The following is a 10,749-nucleotide window of genomic DNA, read 5'->3' on the forward strand; positions in this document are numbered from 1 at the left end:
TCCCATTAAAACAAACAAACACAGTAATACCCCCCAAATACTGACTTCCTACAGTACAACGTGGGCACTCGAGGGGATGAATACTAGGATGGAAAACGCAAACAGAGGCTGGCAGGGTAATGCGGCTGAATGAAGTGGGTCGGGTGTCAGACCGGCCGTGGCCGCTAAGATTGTCTAAATTCGAAGGGAGTGGCGGGGCCTCTCATTATCTCGAGACTCTGTGTCCATCCAAAGAGGCAGCTGTTCCTATTTGGCTTTGGCCAGTTTTTGCGATGGGGTAAGAAAAAAAAAAAAAAAAAAAAAAAATGGGGGCCTGGCCTTGCCAGATTCTCTGGGAAGCTGGAAATCCGGACGTTTCATGTGAAGCCTCCCAATTTTCAGACATTGGCAATTAATTCAAACTTAAAGGACTCTGCAAGCCAAACAAAACACATCTGCAGGCCACAGAAGCCCTGGGAGCTTCCATGTGTGACCTCGGATACACGTGAACAGGTCTGTAGCAGAACATGCCTCATTGAAGATAGCCCGTGAGCACTGGCCACACAGTTTCCTTGCAGGAGATCCCCCGGAGGAGAGAAGAAACAATAACCGATCCGAGCGTTCGAGGACAGTATCCGCCTGCTCACTCTGAAGGTTCAGCTTTGGTAAGTCATCCAGGAACCTGTTCAGTCTTACTGACTCAGTGGTCTCTGACCGCTGCGTTCCTTACCCCAGGGGTCGCCTGTGTTTGGAAAATGTCTCTGCACCCTGTGAGACTTTCTAAAAGAAGTTTAATTTTTGTTAGAAAACACACCCTCGAAAGATGGCTCAGCTGCTTTGGAATCATGGCAAGGAAGAATTCACCATTTCTGCTGCTGGGCCGAGTTCCTTTCGGATTCCAGTGAAGTGAGCAGCTCCCGCCTGGATTTTTCTTTGTCTTCGGAGGAGCGGGACCTGGTTTTAACTGGCACATCTTCGTGTTGCTCACTCCTTAAGTAGTTTCACTTACTTTTTAACTGTTACATGCCAACAAAACAGGTTGCTTAATTGGTTTGACCTTTCACAGTATTTTTTAATTTTTCAATCTTCGTTTCATAGTTCCATCTGGCCCTTTAAAACGACATCTGGTTAACTGTACTTAACCAGCTGATCACTGTACAGTTATTTTTAAATGTAATGTATGCTTAAACAGATGTTATTTTTATAGATGTGGATCTAAACTGCACTTGTGTACGTGCTATGTCTGCATAAACTCTTTCTGTAATTCAAATGTTGACACCCAAAATTACAAGCCAGAATGCTTATGAACTCCACTATTATGGTACTGCACTTTTGTGCTGCTTGTTAGGTAAACATCAATTCAGTTCTTTTTTTCTCTCTTCATTGCACATAAATAAAACATTAGCATTTAGTTTATAAAGTGATGAACATTTTGCTGTGTTGGATTTAGCTTTATAAATACAACTGCTGTCAGCAAGAAAAAAGGATTTATTGAATAAATAATAAGAAAGCTAAGGGAAAATGAAAATATATATATTATGCAAAACATGGTGTCTGTCAACAGGTCACAAAGGGGCCTCGATGCTTTTGGTGTTGCTGTCGGAGATAATTCCATCTCTGACACACAGTGTTGTGGAGTCCTGGACCTTCCTCTCACGGTAGGTGTCTGAGATTTAATCCAAGAAGCACGCTAGAGAAAAATCACTTATTTTGGAGAACCACGAATGCCTCACTGTCCGGGGCATAATTAACACTTAGACCAAGTTAAATGTCTTTTTACCTGAGCCCGGAAAACGCGGAGAAAACTTGATGCAAAGAAAATCTAAGGGGCCGTTCAATTCTACAGTTTTATTTTCATTTTTGTGTCTATCCAAAAAGAAAAAAAAAAAAAGGAGAGAGTTAGAGAGAGAGAAAAGGCCACAGCACTTCATATATGGACGAGGACAGGTTTCCTGATCATGAAAGCATCTCAGCACGGAGCAGACCTTGCTTCCAAGAGAACACAATCTCCCAAGCCCAGGACAGCGGGTACTTTGCATATGACACAAGGTTGCGTCTTCCTTGACACAAAGAAAGTGGTCACAGTTGAAAATATTTTGCCGAGAACTTTAAAACTATCGTTCTCAAGGTTAAAAATTGCTGTTATACATAATACCTCGGTAATTGATAGACATTTTCTCTCTCCAGAGTCCAGTTTCTGTGAAAAACACCACATAACATCTGTTCATAAACAGTCCTTCTGTGAAAACACTGACACAGGTCTTGAGCTTCCACGGGCTCAATTCCCCTGCCATGTGCAGATGGCACGATGTGTTTATACAGCTGAAGCCCGGGTAACAGAAGCCCGGCCGCATCTCCAGGTAAGACTGGAGGCAAGCTTGGGCTGCTGTTCCGATGCCCTCGCCCCACGTTGTTCAAGGGGTTCCTTCTGACACGAAGACAAATTGTTTCCCGCTAATGTGCGGGACACATTGGAAAAAAAAAAAAATCACCTTCGGCAAGGAACGTCTAACTGTACAGAGATAAGGGCATCTCTAGCCTTTTAAAAAGATTCCATGGAACACATTAAGGAAAAACTAATTAGGTTACAGAGGTAGTTGAGAAACAAAATATGACTGAGATCATGCAGGGTTTTTTTTTTTTTTTTTGGCTCCTATACTTGATGTGTGATGTTCAACTATGAATTAATTATTCCAACTAAATGTAACAAAGTTTGGGGTTAAGGGTTTAAATAATTAACGTTCGACTTTTCGGTGCCGGTCAGGAGCAGGGAAACGCTGTGATGATGACAGAAAGTCGTCCTCCCTCGGTGTCCTTTAGTGTCTCCCGTGACATAGGAAATGGAGACGGGGGCAAGGGTGGAGGTTTGTGGGTTCTGTTTTTGGTTTTGTTTTTGTTTTGCTGAGCCTTTGTGGAGAAACACTGGAGAGCCTTTCAAATTCTGGTGAGCTTTTGCTGCTTTTCAGATCTGGTTTCCTTATTAGTCACTGAGAAGCTGGTCCTTCCGTCTTCACTAAAATTGTGCTTTCTCAAAACAAGGCAGATTTCAAGAGCAAGCAAAGCCGCCTTCTCACGACCTGGAGAAACACTGACTTGAAGTCAAAGCAGGATACCGGAGCTTCCGAAGGGCTCGGGGGCCCCGAAGATCACCCAAATAAACAGAACGAGGAAGCCATACACAGGCATAACCCCGGGTTTATTTGTACCTGTCTTTGTCAGACAGCTGCAGTGCACATGAGAGTCATGATCAGAGAAACAGATCTACGGTACCCTACTGTAATATAAACTATCCGTTTTTTATTCTCCATAAACACCACAGGCAAATTCTTGTTCCTATTTGACCAGCTGGGGTCCAAAATGTACCTACCCAGTGCTTGGAGGTTTTCATCCTACCGCCAAGGTCCATTTCCACATGAGTGTTCTGGTTTGTGCATTTCAAGATGCTTCTATAGCATTTATGCACTTATTTGTGGCTTATCAGCTCAGGCTACAGAATCAACTTTGGTATAGATTGGCAAGAGAGACAAAATAGCCATTTGAGAGTACGAAGTTTGGGTGTTATGTCTGGCTGGAGGAAGCAGATGGAGCAGAGAGAACTTCTGGAAAAATTCTCCTGCAGGGACAGTCGTGGGTGTCTGTTTCTACTTTATGGGGAAAAACAGTCCTGTTTTTATGTTTGCTTCTCTCTAGTTATTCCTCACAACAAGCCTCACCTGAGACGTAGGCAAAAAACAACCACAGTGAAAATAAAATCATTCCTTCCCATCACACACACAGTAAGACTGCTTTTCACTAAACATCCAGCTGCACTGTTCGGATGAGATGATGTGTTTAGGACCAAGAAGAGACCAAATGCAAGGTCACGTGTTACATTTGAGAAGGCACATGTTATGTCAGACAAAATTTTTTTGGTTTTGGTTATTAATTCCTTTTTTATAGATATTTCTTTTTTTTTTTCTTAGAAAACTGCAGGTTGAGGGAAGTAAAGTTACTTTTGACTAAAAAAATGCACACAGAATGATAGGAGGCTGGATTTGTTGGATAGCTTTTGACCATATTTTTATCATTAATTTCATTATGGCATAAATTATAATAGCGAAAATGGAAACAGTACTCATGCTAGGGGCTGTTTAAGTAACCACTGACATGGCAAAATTATGTCATTATGCTAAGTGGCAAAAAAAAATAACTGCGTATATATTACACAATCTCAAATAGGAATATGTCATAGGCAGAGGGAAAAAAAAACCTAAAAAATATCAATATATTCATAATAACTATTCCTGGGTAGTAGGCTCATGAACTATTTTTATTTTCATCTTCTTGTTTTTATGTATTTCCCAAATGTTTTACATTGAACATATATTTCTTTAATAATCACAAAAATGTGATGGAAAGCATGATAAAGTCATTTTCTCCTAAGAAAGGCATTTGTTACCTTAATAACATGAGTTCTGGCATCTTTGGGCAAGAATGCAAGTAGATATGAAGTATACTGAGTTATATTTTTGTAGGAATTTTATTAAATTTGGAAGAGATGAATTAGGGAACTCTTTTTCCTCGCAGTAAGATACCTTAAGATCATCTGCTACCTGGTTACTGAAATAATGCCCTAGATGGTCTCCCTGACTATATTAATCCCTCTCTTTGTCTCTTCCTCCCTCTTTTTTCTTCCTTTCTTCCCTTCCTTAATAAACATGTATTGATTGTTAAATGTATGCCAGGTGTTCAGCGTCAGAGCCAAAAGAGAGCACCCCTCTGTGCAATTGGCAGTAGTGTGTGGGAGACAGTGGATGAACAAGTAACAGTATCCAAGAAACACATCAACAGTTGTGTGAGGGCAGAGCACCTAAAAGAGCAGAGGTGATGGGGCGCCTGGGTGGCTCAGTGGGTTAAAGCCTTTGCCTTCAGCTCAGGTCATGATCTCAGGGTCCTGGAATCCAGCCCCGCTTTTGGCTCTCTGCTGAGCAGGGAGCCTGCTTCCCCCACCCTCTGTCTGCCTGCGTCTCTGCCTACTTGTGATCTCTATCAAATAAATAAATAAAATATTAAAAAAAAAAAAAAGAAGAAGAAGAAGAAGGCAGAGGTGAGCAGTCCTGGCATTTGCAGAGTGGGAGGGAAGCCCTCTCTACAGCAGGGATATTTGTGCAGAAAACTCTATGAGGGAACTGTGTGTACCCAGTGCAGGAGAATGCTGGTGGGCGTGAGCTGGGACCTACACTATGTACTTGTCATTCCTGTCTTAAACCCTTCCTACCACTCCCGTAGGGTTTTATACACAAGCACACACTCAGATGTGTATTGGCTTGTTTGAAATACATACCAGCTAAGTCTCCAAACGGTAGGACCCGGGAGACTGAATTAAATCCTATCAGTCTATAGATGACCATAATTCCACCCCCAAAACAGCCTGCCTTCCATGAGGCCTGTCTTCCAACCAGACGTTCTCTGACTCACTGTTGTTGAATATGGAAAGCTTTACTTGTGGCAGCATGGGGATGAGGGATCGTGTAAAACGCATTCTGCATTTCATCGGAGTGGAAGTTTTTCTGTATCCAGTGCCTTGATGTAAAGGCGGTAGTAGGAATATCAAACTCTGCAAAATTATTACTGAGTTCCTAGAACACACTAAACTAATTTCTAAACACTTTAATGCAGTGTCAAGTGATCAGTTAGTAGTGTTAGCAAACGTGGCTAGCTGCTTATAATTCAATGTTTTTCCTCAATAAAAATATTTTGGCTTAATCTCAAAATCATCAAAAAGACTAGACATTGGTTAGTCCAAACCACTCATGCTTTCTGAATTTGTAGCAATTACTTTCCACAAAGAGGATGCCCACCCAGCTGGAAGAAAGCTGAAAGAGCAAAAGAATTTTTGCCTTGATGGATGCCAAGAGAGGTTTCAAGTTCTTTTTCCCCACTGGGTTGATCACACCAATCATTTTCACCTTTGAAAATGTAAGTGGTACTATGTCCCTCGGCTTGATGAAGGCAATGACGTATCTACTATTAATGAGGGGCTATCACTCTCGAATAAGGTCATCTTTTAAAAATTAAGAAAAAAAGTAATAGTGATTGTAGCGATAACACAGTTTCCATAGGAGAGAGTCTAGTAAGAGAAAGTCGATGATGACAAATACGGGACAGGATCAACCTTCCCCCTCCACCGAAAACAAGATGTTGATCACGAAATGATATCTTGGGCCTGGAATTTAAAAATTTATCATAAACAACTATCGCCTTCCAGACATGTATAATGGATTGTACTTGTATCAACAGTAAGTTCCTTTTCAGTTTTTTTCCATGTTAACTTCTTTTTACATGGTATTATTTTCCTCAAATGGCATTTCCACTGACAGCTATGCCAAATGCACTGTGTAATTATCATGTCGTCAGTTTCTTTTTCTACAGTTCTTTTTAATTACAAAATAATACCCTTTTGAAGCGTACATCTTTGATATCTTAACCATCGTTGGGTCAATATAGCAGTGTGTGCTCATTATCAATATATTTTAATTATTTCATTCTTTCTAATGCCCCATTTTTGTTTTCCATGAACTGCCAGGTAATTATGTTTGTATCAGGATAAATAATTAACGTTCTCTGGAGCAAAACGACTGTTATTTTTCTTTTATCCTTTTTTTCTTTTCCCCCAGACATGGCAAGACAATAAATAGGCATTTACCTAAGATTGACTAAATATGTCTTTTTCTTAGGGCAACAACAACTTATTGGTGATTTAAGATTTGTTTTTGGTAGCTCAGAATTGCCAAGAACCAAAGCTTCTGGGCTCCTAACTTCTATTTAAACAGAGCAATGCTGCTTTCATCACATGGTTAAATCCCCTTCTGTCCTATTTCACGCCCTAATCCAACCCCCACAGCAGGTATAGATTTATATGGGTATAATTACTATATAAATGTTTTCATTTGGAAAGATACATCTCTAAAGTAAATTCTATATAATAAGGCAACAAAAACATGAGCAAATCTACAAATATTCATTGAGAAGAAATTATGATGAGTTATAAGTCCAGAAACAAAGTGGATAAAGTGAGGTTTGGTAGGTAATGCTTGAGGGAAAGACCAGGAACTAGGTGAATGGAGCAGACGATGTCTAGGGCACAGAACTGCAATGAGTTTCATTTCTTCATTGTTACTGTAAAATGGCTTCTTAGCAATTTTACCTCTAAGGTACTATTCCAAAAGGAGGGGCAAGGTACTTTAGTACTAGCTGTGTGACAACTGTTGAGTTACTTAATGTCTCTGTGTTAATGGCCTTCTCATCGGTAAAGCAGGGGCTAATGAGAGAGCCTGTGTGGTTCTAAGGGCAGTTTTATAAGGCCAATTGCAATATTAAGATAGATTGCAAATTCCTACAATTCTTCAAGCTAAACATTCCAACGTCTTAAGCATTTCTCAAATGAGAAACTTTCGAAGGCCCTCGCTGTTTTGGTCATTTTCCTTTTTTTGGCGGGGGGGGAGTGTCTATTTTTAAGTTTGAAGGCTTCCGATGAGCTATAGACACCTCATAAAAAAACCCGAGCTGCACAAAGCAAGACACAATAACTATCCTGTGCATTTCCATACAACAATAAAACCTAGTTTTACCTTTGAATTTTCAGCTTTCTGATTTTATCTACTTTTCCACCCATCTTTGTATTATTTTTAAAGTCTGATAAATGTGTTGCTGATTCTTTTCAATGTCTCCATATCTGCTGATTACTGGGCTTGGTGCCAGGGGATGCAATATTGTCATGCCTGTCCTAATCCTTGCCTTGCTAACAGTGTTAAAGTGGATAGAGCCAAGGGCTCACCTTTATTTTTGATAAGTCAATATTCTCCTATATAAGGAATAAATATATGGTAATTTGATAAATCCCCCATTGGGAATGAAAACAGTCAGAAGAACCAGATTTTCCCTGTAGAACCAATTAAGTGAGAGGAGACAGGTGAAAAGCTCTTTATGGACATTTTAAAGACCATGATATGGGAGAGGGGGATAACTTACTTTACGAATCTCTGAAGTGCTAATCTTGGATTGATTGGTCAAAGTCACAGTCATCATAAATACTGTAGAAAAAGAAACTTCAGTAAAAGGCTGAATAGTAGGACTTCCCTGAAACAGTTCTGCCAAAGGCTTATATAGTAAGTATGGTCACCTTGAATGGTATGACAAATAATACCACAGTATTTTATGCTCTAGTAACCAGATTTAAAGAGTTTGACCACTTTCCAATCCTGACACCTATTTCAGTGAACTGAGGCTTATGTAGCTTCAAAATCTCACCTGAACTAAAGCCACATTAACTTTTGATCGCTCATACCAAAAATACAACTGAACACCTACTGAGTGCAAAGGGATGATAGTTTTTGAGAGAGCTTTTATAGTAACATTTGAACAATTAGAATTTAAAATATATTCTTTGGGCACCTGGGTGGCTCAGACAGTTAAGTGTCTGCCTTTGGCTCAGGTCATGATCTCGGGGTCCTGGGAGAGAGCCCCGTGTCAGGCTCCCTGCTCAGGGAGCCCCTCTCTATCTGCCCCTCCCCTAGTTCATGCCAGCTCTCTCTCACTCACTCTCTCTCTCTCAAATAAACAAATAAGATGTTTTTAATAAAAATATTATCATGTCTTCTTTTATTAGGCAGGTGCTACAATGCATGATTTAGGTCTGAGTGTGCACCCATCTTTCTGCAGTCCAGAAAAAGAGGTCCCCATCTCCAATCCTACAATATTACGATATTTAAAGCAGAGAAGAAAAACCAACTCCAAAGTAATTTCCGGCTCAGCAATAGAAAAAGTGTTTCCATTTTTTAAGGATTTTATTCATTTATTTGACTGAGAGAGAGAAAAAGAGAGAGCGAAAGCACGAACAGGGGGAACCGCTGGCAGAGGAAGAGGGAGAAGCAGGCTGAAGAAGGAGCCTCATGCGGGACTCGATCCCACAACCCTGGGATCATGACCTGAGCCGGAGGCTGATGCTTAACTGACTAAGCTATCCAGACTTCCCTCCATTTTCAAAGAAAGAGTTTTACAGTGAGATTTAGGCAGACCTCAATGTAACAAATCAGATGTTGCAGCTTTCTCTGTCTTCCAACTTAGTCAAATACTATTTTTCAAATGTTCATATCTCAGGCAATACATTAGAAATGTTTAAAAATGAACAGTCATTTTAATTACCATCCGTAATACTTTCTTAAGCAACCTCTTCCTAATAAAAGCATTTAACAGGATGAAAATATAAAGAAATACTAGAATTTCAAAGATTGAAATCAGAGTACTGAATCCACAAATTGAACACCTCTTCAGCATGAACTTCTGAAGTACTGTCATTTACGGGGTGTCTCCATTGTAAACGAACATTCAAAAACAAGACCAGGCAACCTAATTTTGATCTTTGTATGTCAGTGAAATCAGAGGCAAATGAATCCAATTCGGGAAAGTTAGATTTTTAACAGAGGATGTCAAAAATCCTGGCAATAACACGATTTTAATAAAAAGCTCTTCTATCTAAAAATCTGTGCACAATAAAAAATATTTATTAACACGACACCCTTTCTAATAAATGGCTAAAATCCTCTAGGAACATCAAGACTGTCCTTGTTTCTTCAGTAAAGTCATCTTCCGAGTAGCCAGACACTGCTATTTTATGAGATCCATGCCTCAGAGAGAGGCAGGATACCTGCAGAGTCAAACGAACTGGTTAAGAAATTTGATGCAAACAAAGGGGGTTTGCACAGATAGCTATTAAACTTTGTGTCCTCAAAATGGAATGGCTCTGCATTTCTCTAAGAAGAATCTCCATGAAGTTGCATTCTACTGGGTTCTACGTAACCGTTTAAAGCAGCACTGAGTCGAGCGTTTCTTTACAGCCCTTCTGCTTTCACCATCAACAACCTCATTTCCCATGCTACTTATGATTTCATTTGTAAAAGTGAGCTTCCTTCATGCTTGGAAATACATATTTTAGGTGCTCCCGAAAGAAAGAACTCAAACTAAAGAAATTCTTTACAATAAAAAAAAAAAATCTTTGAAATTATGGGGCATAAGAATTATTTATTTTCTAATAGGATGAAATTACAAGTATCATAATGTTCTTTCCAAAAACTGCTGCGCAAAAAACAAGAACTGTAACACAAAAGTCTCTTGGGAGAAAGAGTTCTGTCTTTAGCAAATAAACATTTTAAAAATGGCTTCCTTTTATGTTAGAAAATCGGTTTATGCTGGTGAAACATAAAGAGGTTAATAATCTTGCATGGGGCCGTGGTGGGTAAAATTCATGAGCTGAACAACTTTTCCCAATAGATGGACTTGCTTTCTCTAAGAAATAACAACATGTTCAAGTCATATCCATTGGGAAAAAGAGGATTTTTGTATATAGCTAAAGTAACAAGAGAGAAAATCAGCTGCTGATCAAATACTGAGTTGAGAGAGAAGAGTAGAAGCTGTGATCTTGCCTCTTTGCACTTTCTGAACCAGCGATTACGGGTCAGTGGAAGGATCAACATTCAGTATTCTGCAATGCTCCAAGTTTTTGGAAATTCTTTGAATTATAGAAGAAGTTGCACCTGACAACCCATCTTAATATTTTAATGTGAAACTCTATGATAATAATTTTCCACACTCTAAGACGATTGAGATTATTATTATATTATCTTTTCAACCAAATAATATCATGAAAGCTGTCAGGATACAGGAAAGGTAATGTAGTCCTATATTTTCCAGTACTCTCTGACTTACTCAAATAGAGCAAGAAGACAGAAAAAT

At 39.5% G+C, this 10,749-nt stretch overlaps 1 long non-coding RNA gene across 1 annotated transcript; it reads left to right on the plus strand.

The window, feature by feature from the left end:
* The first annotated feature begins 229 nt into the window (after nucleotides 1-229).
* LOC123391373 lies at nucleotides 230-4,912 on the plus strand. Its single transcript, XR_006606043.1, has 3 exons — nucleotides 230-644; nucleotides 785-1,637; nucleotides 3,019-4,912. It is a non-coding gene; the product is annotated as an uncharacterized LOC123391373 (long non-coding RNA).
* The last annotated feature ends 5,837 nt before the right edge of the window (nucleotides 4,913-10,749 follow it).

Source organism: Mustela putorius, unplaced genomic scaffold (genome assembly GCF_011764305.1).
Source record: "Mustela putorius furo isolate JIRA1106 unplaced genomic scaffold, ASM1176430v1.1 tig00000095_pilon_pilon_pilon, whole genome shotgun sequence".
NCBI classification, from domain to species: Eukaryota; Metazoa; Chordata; class Mammalia; order Carnivora; family Mustelidae; genus Mustela; species Mustela putorius.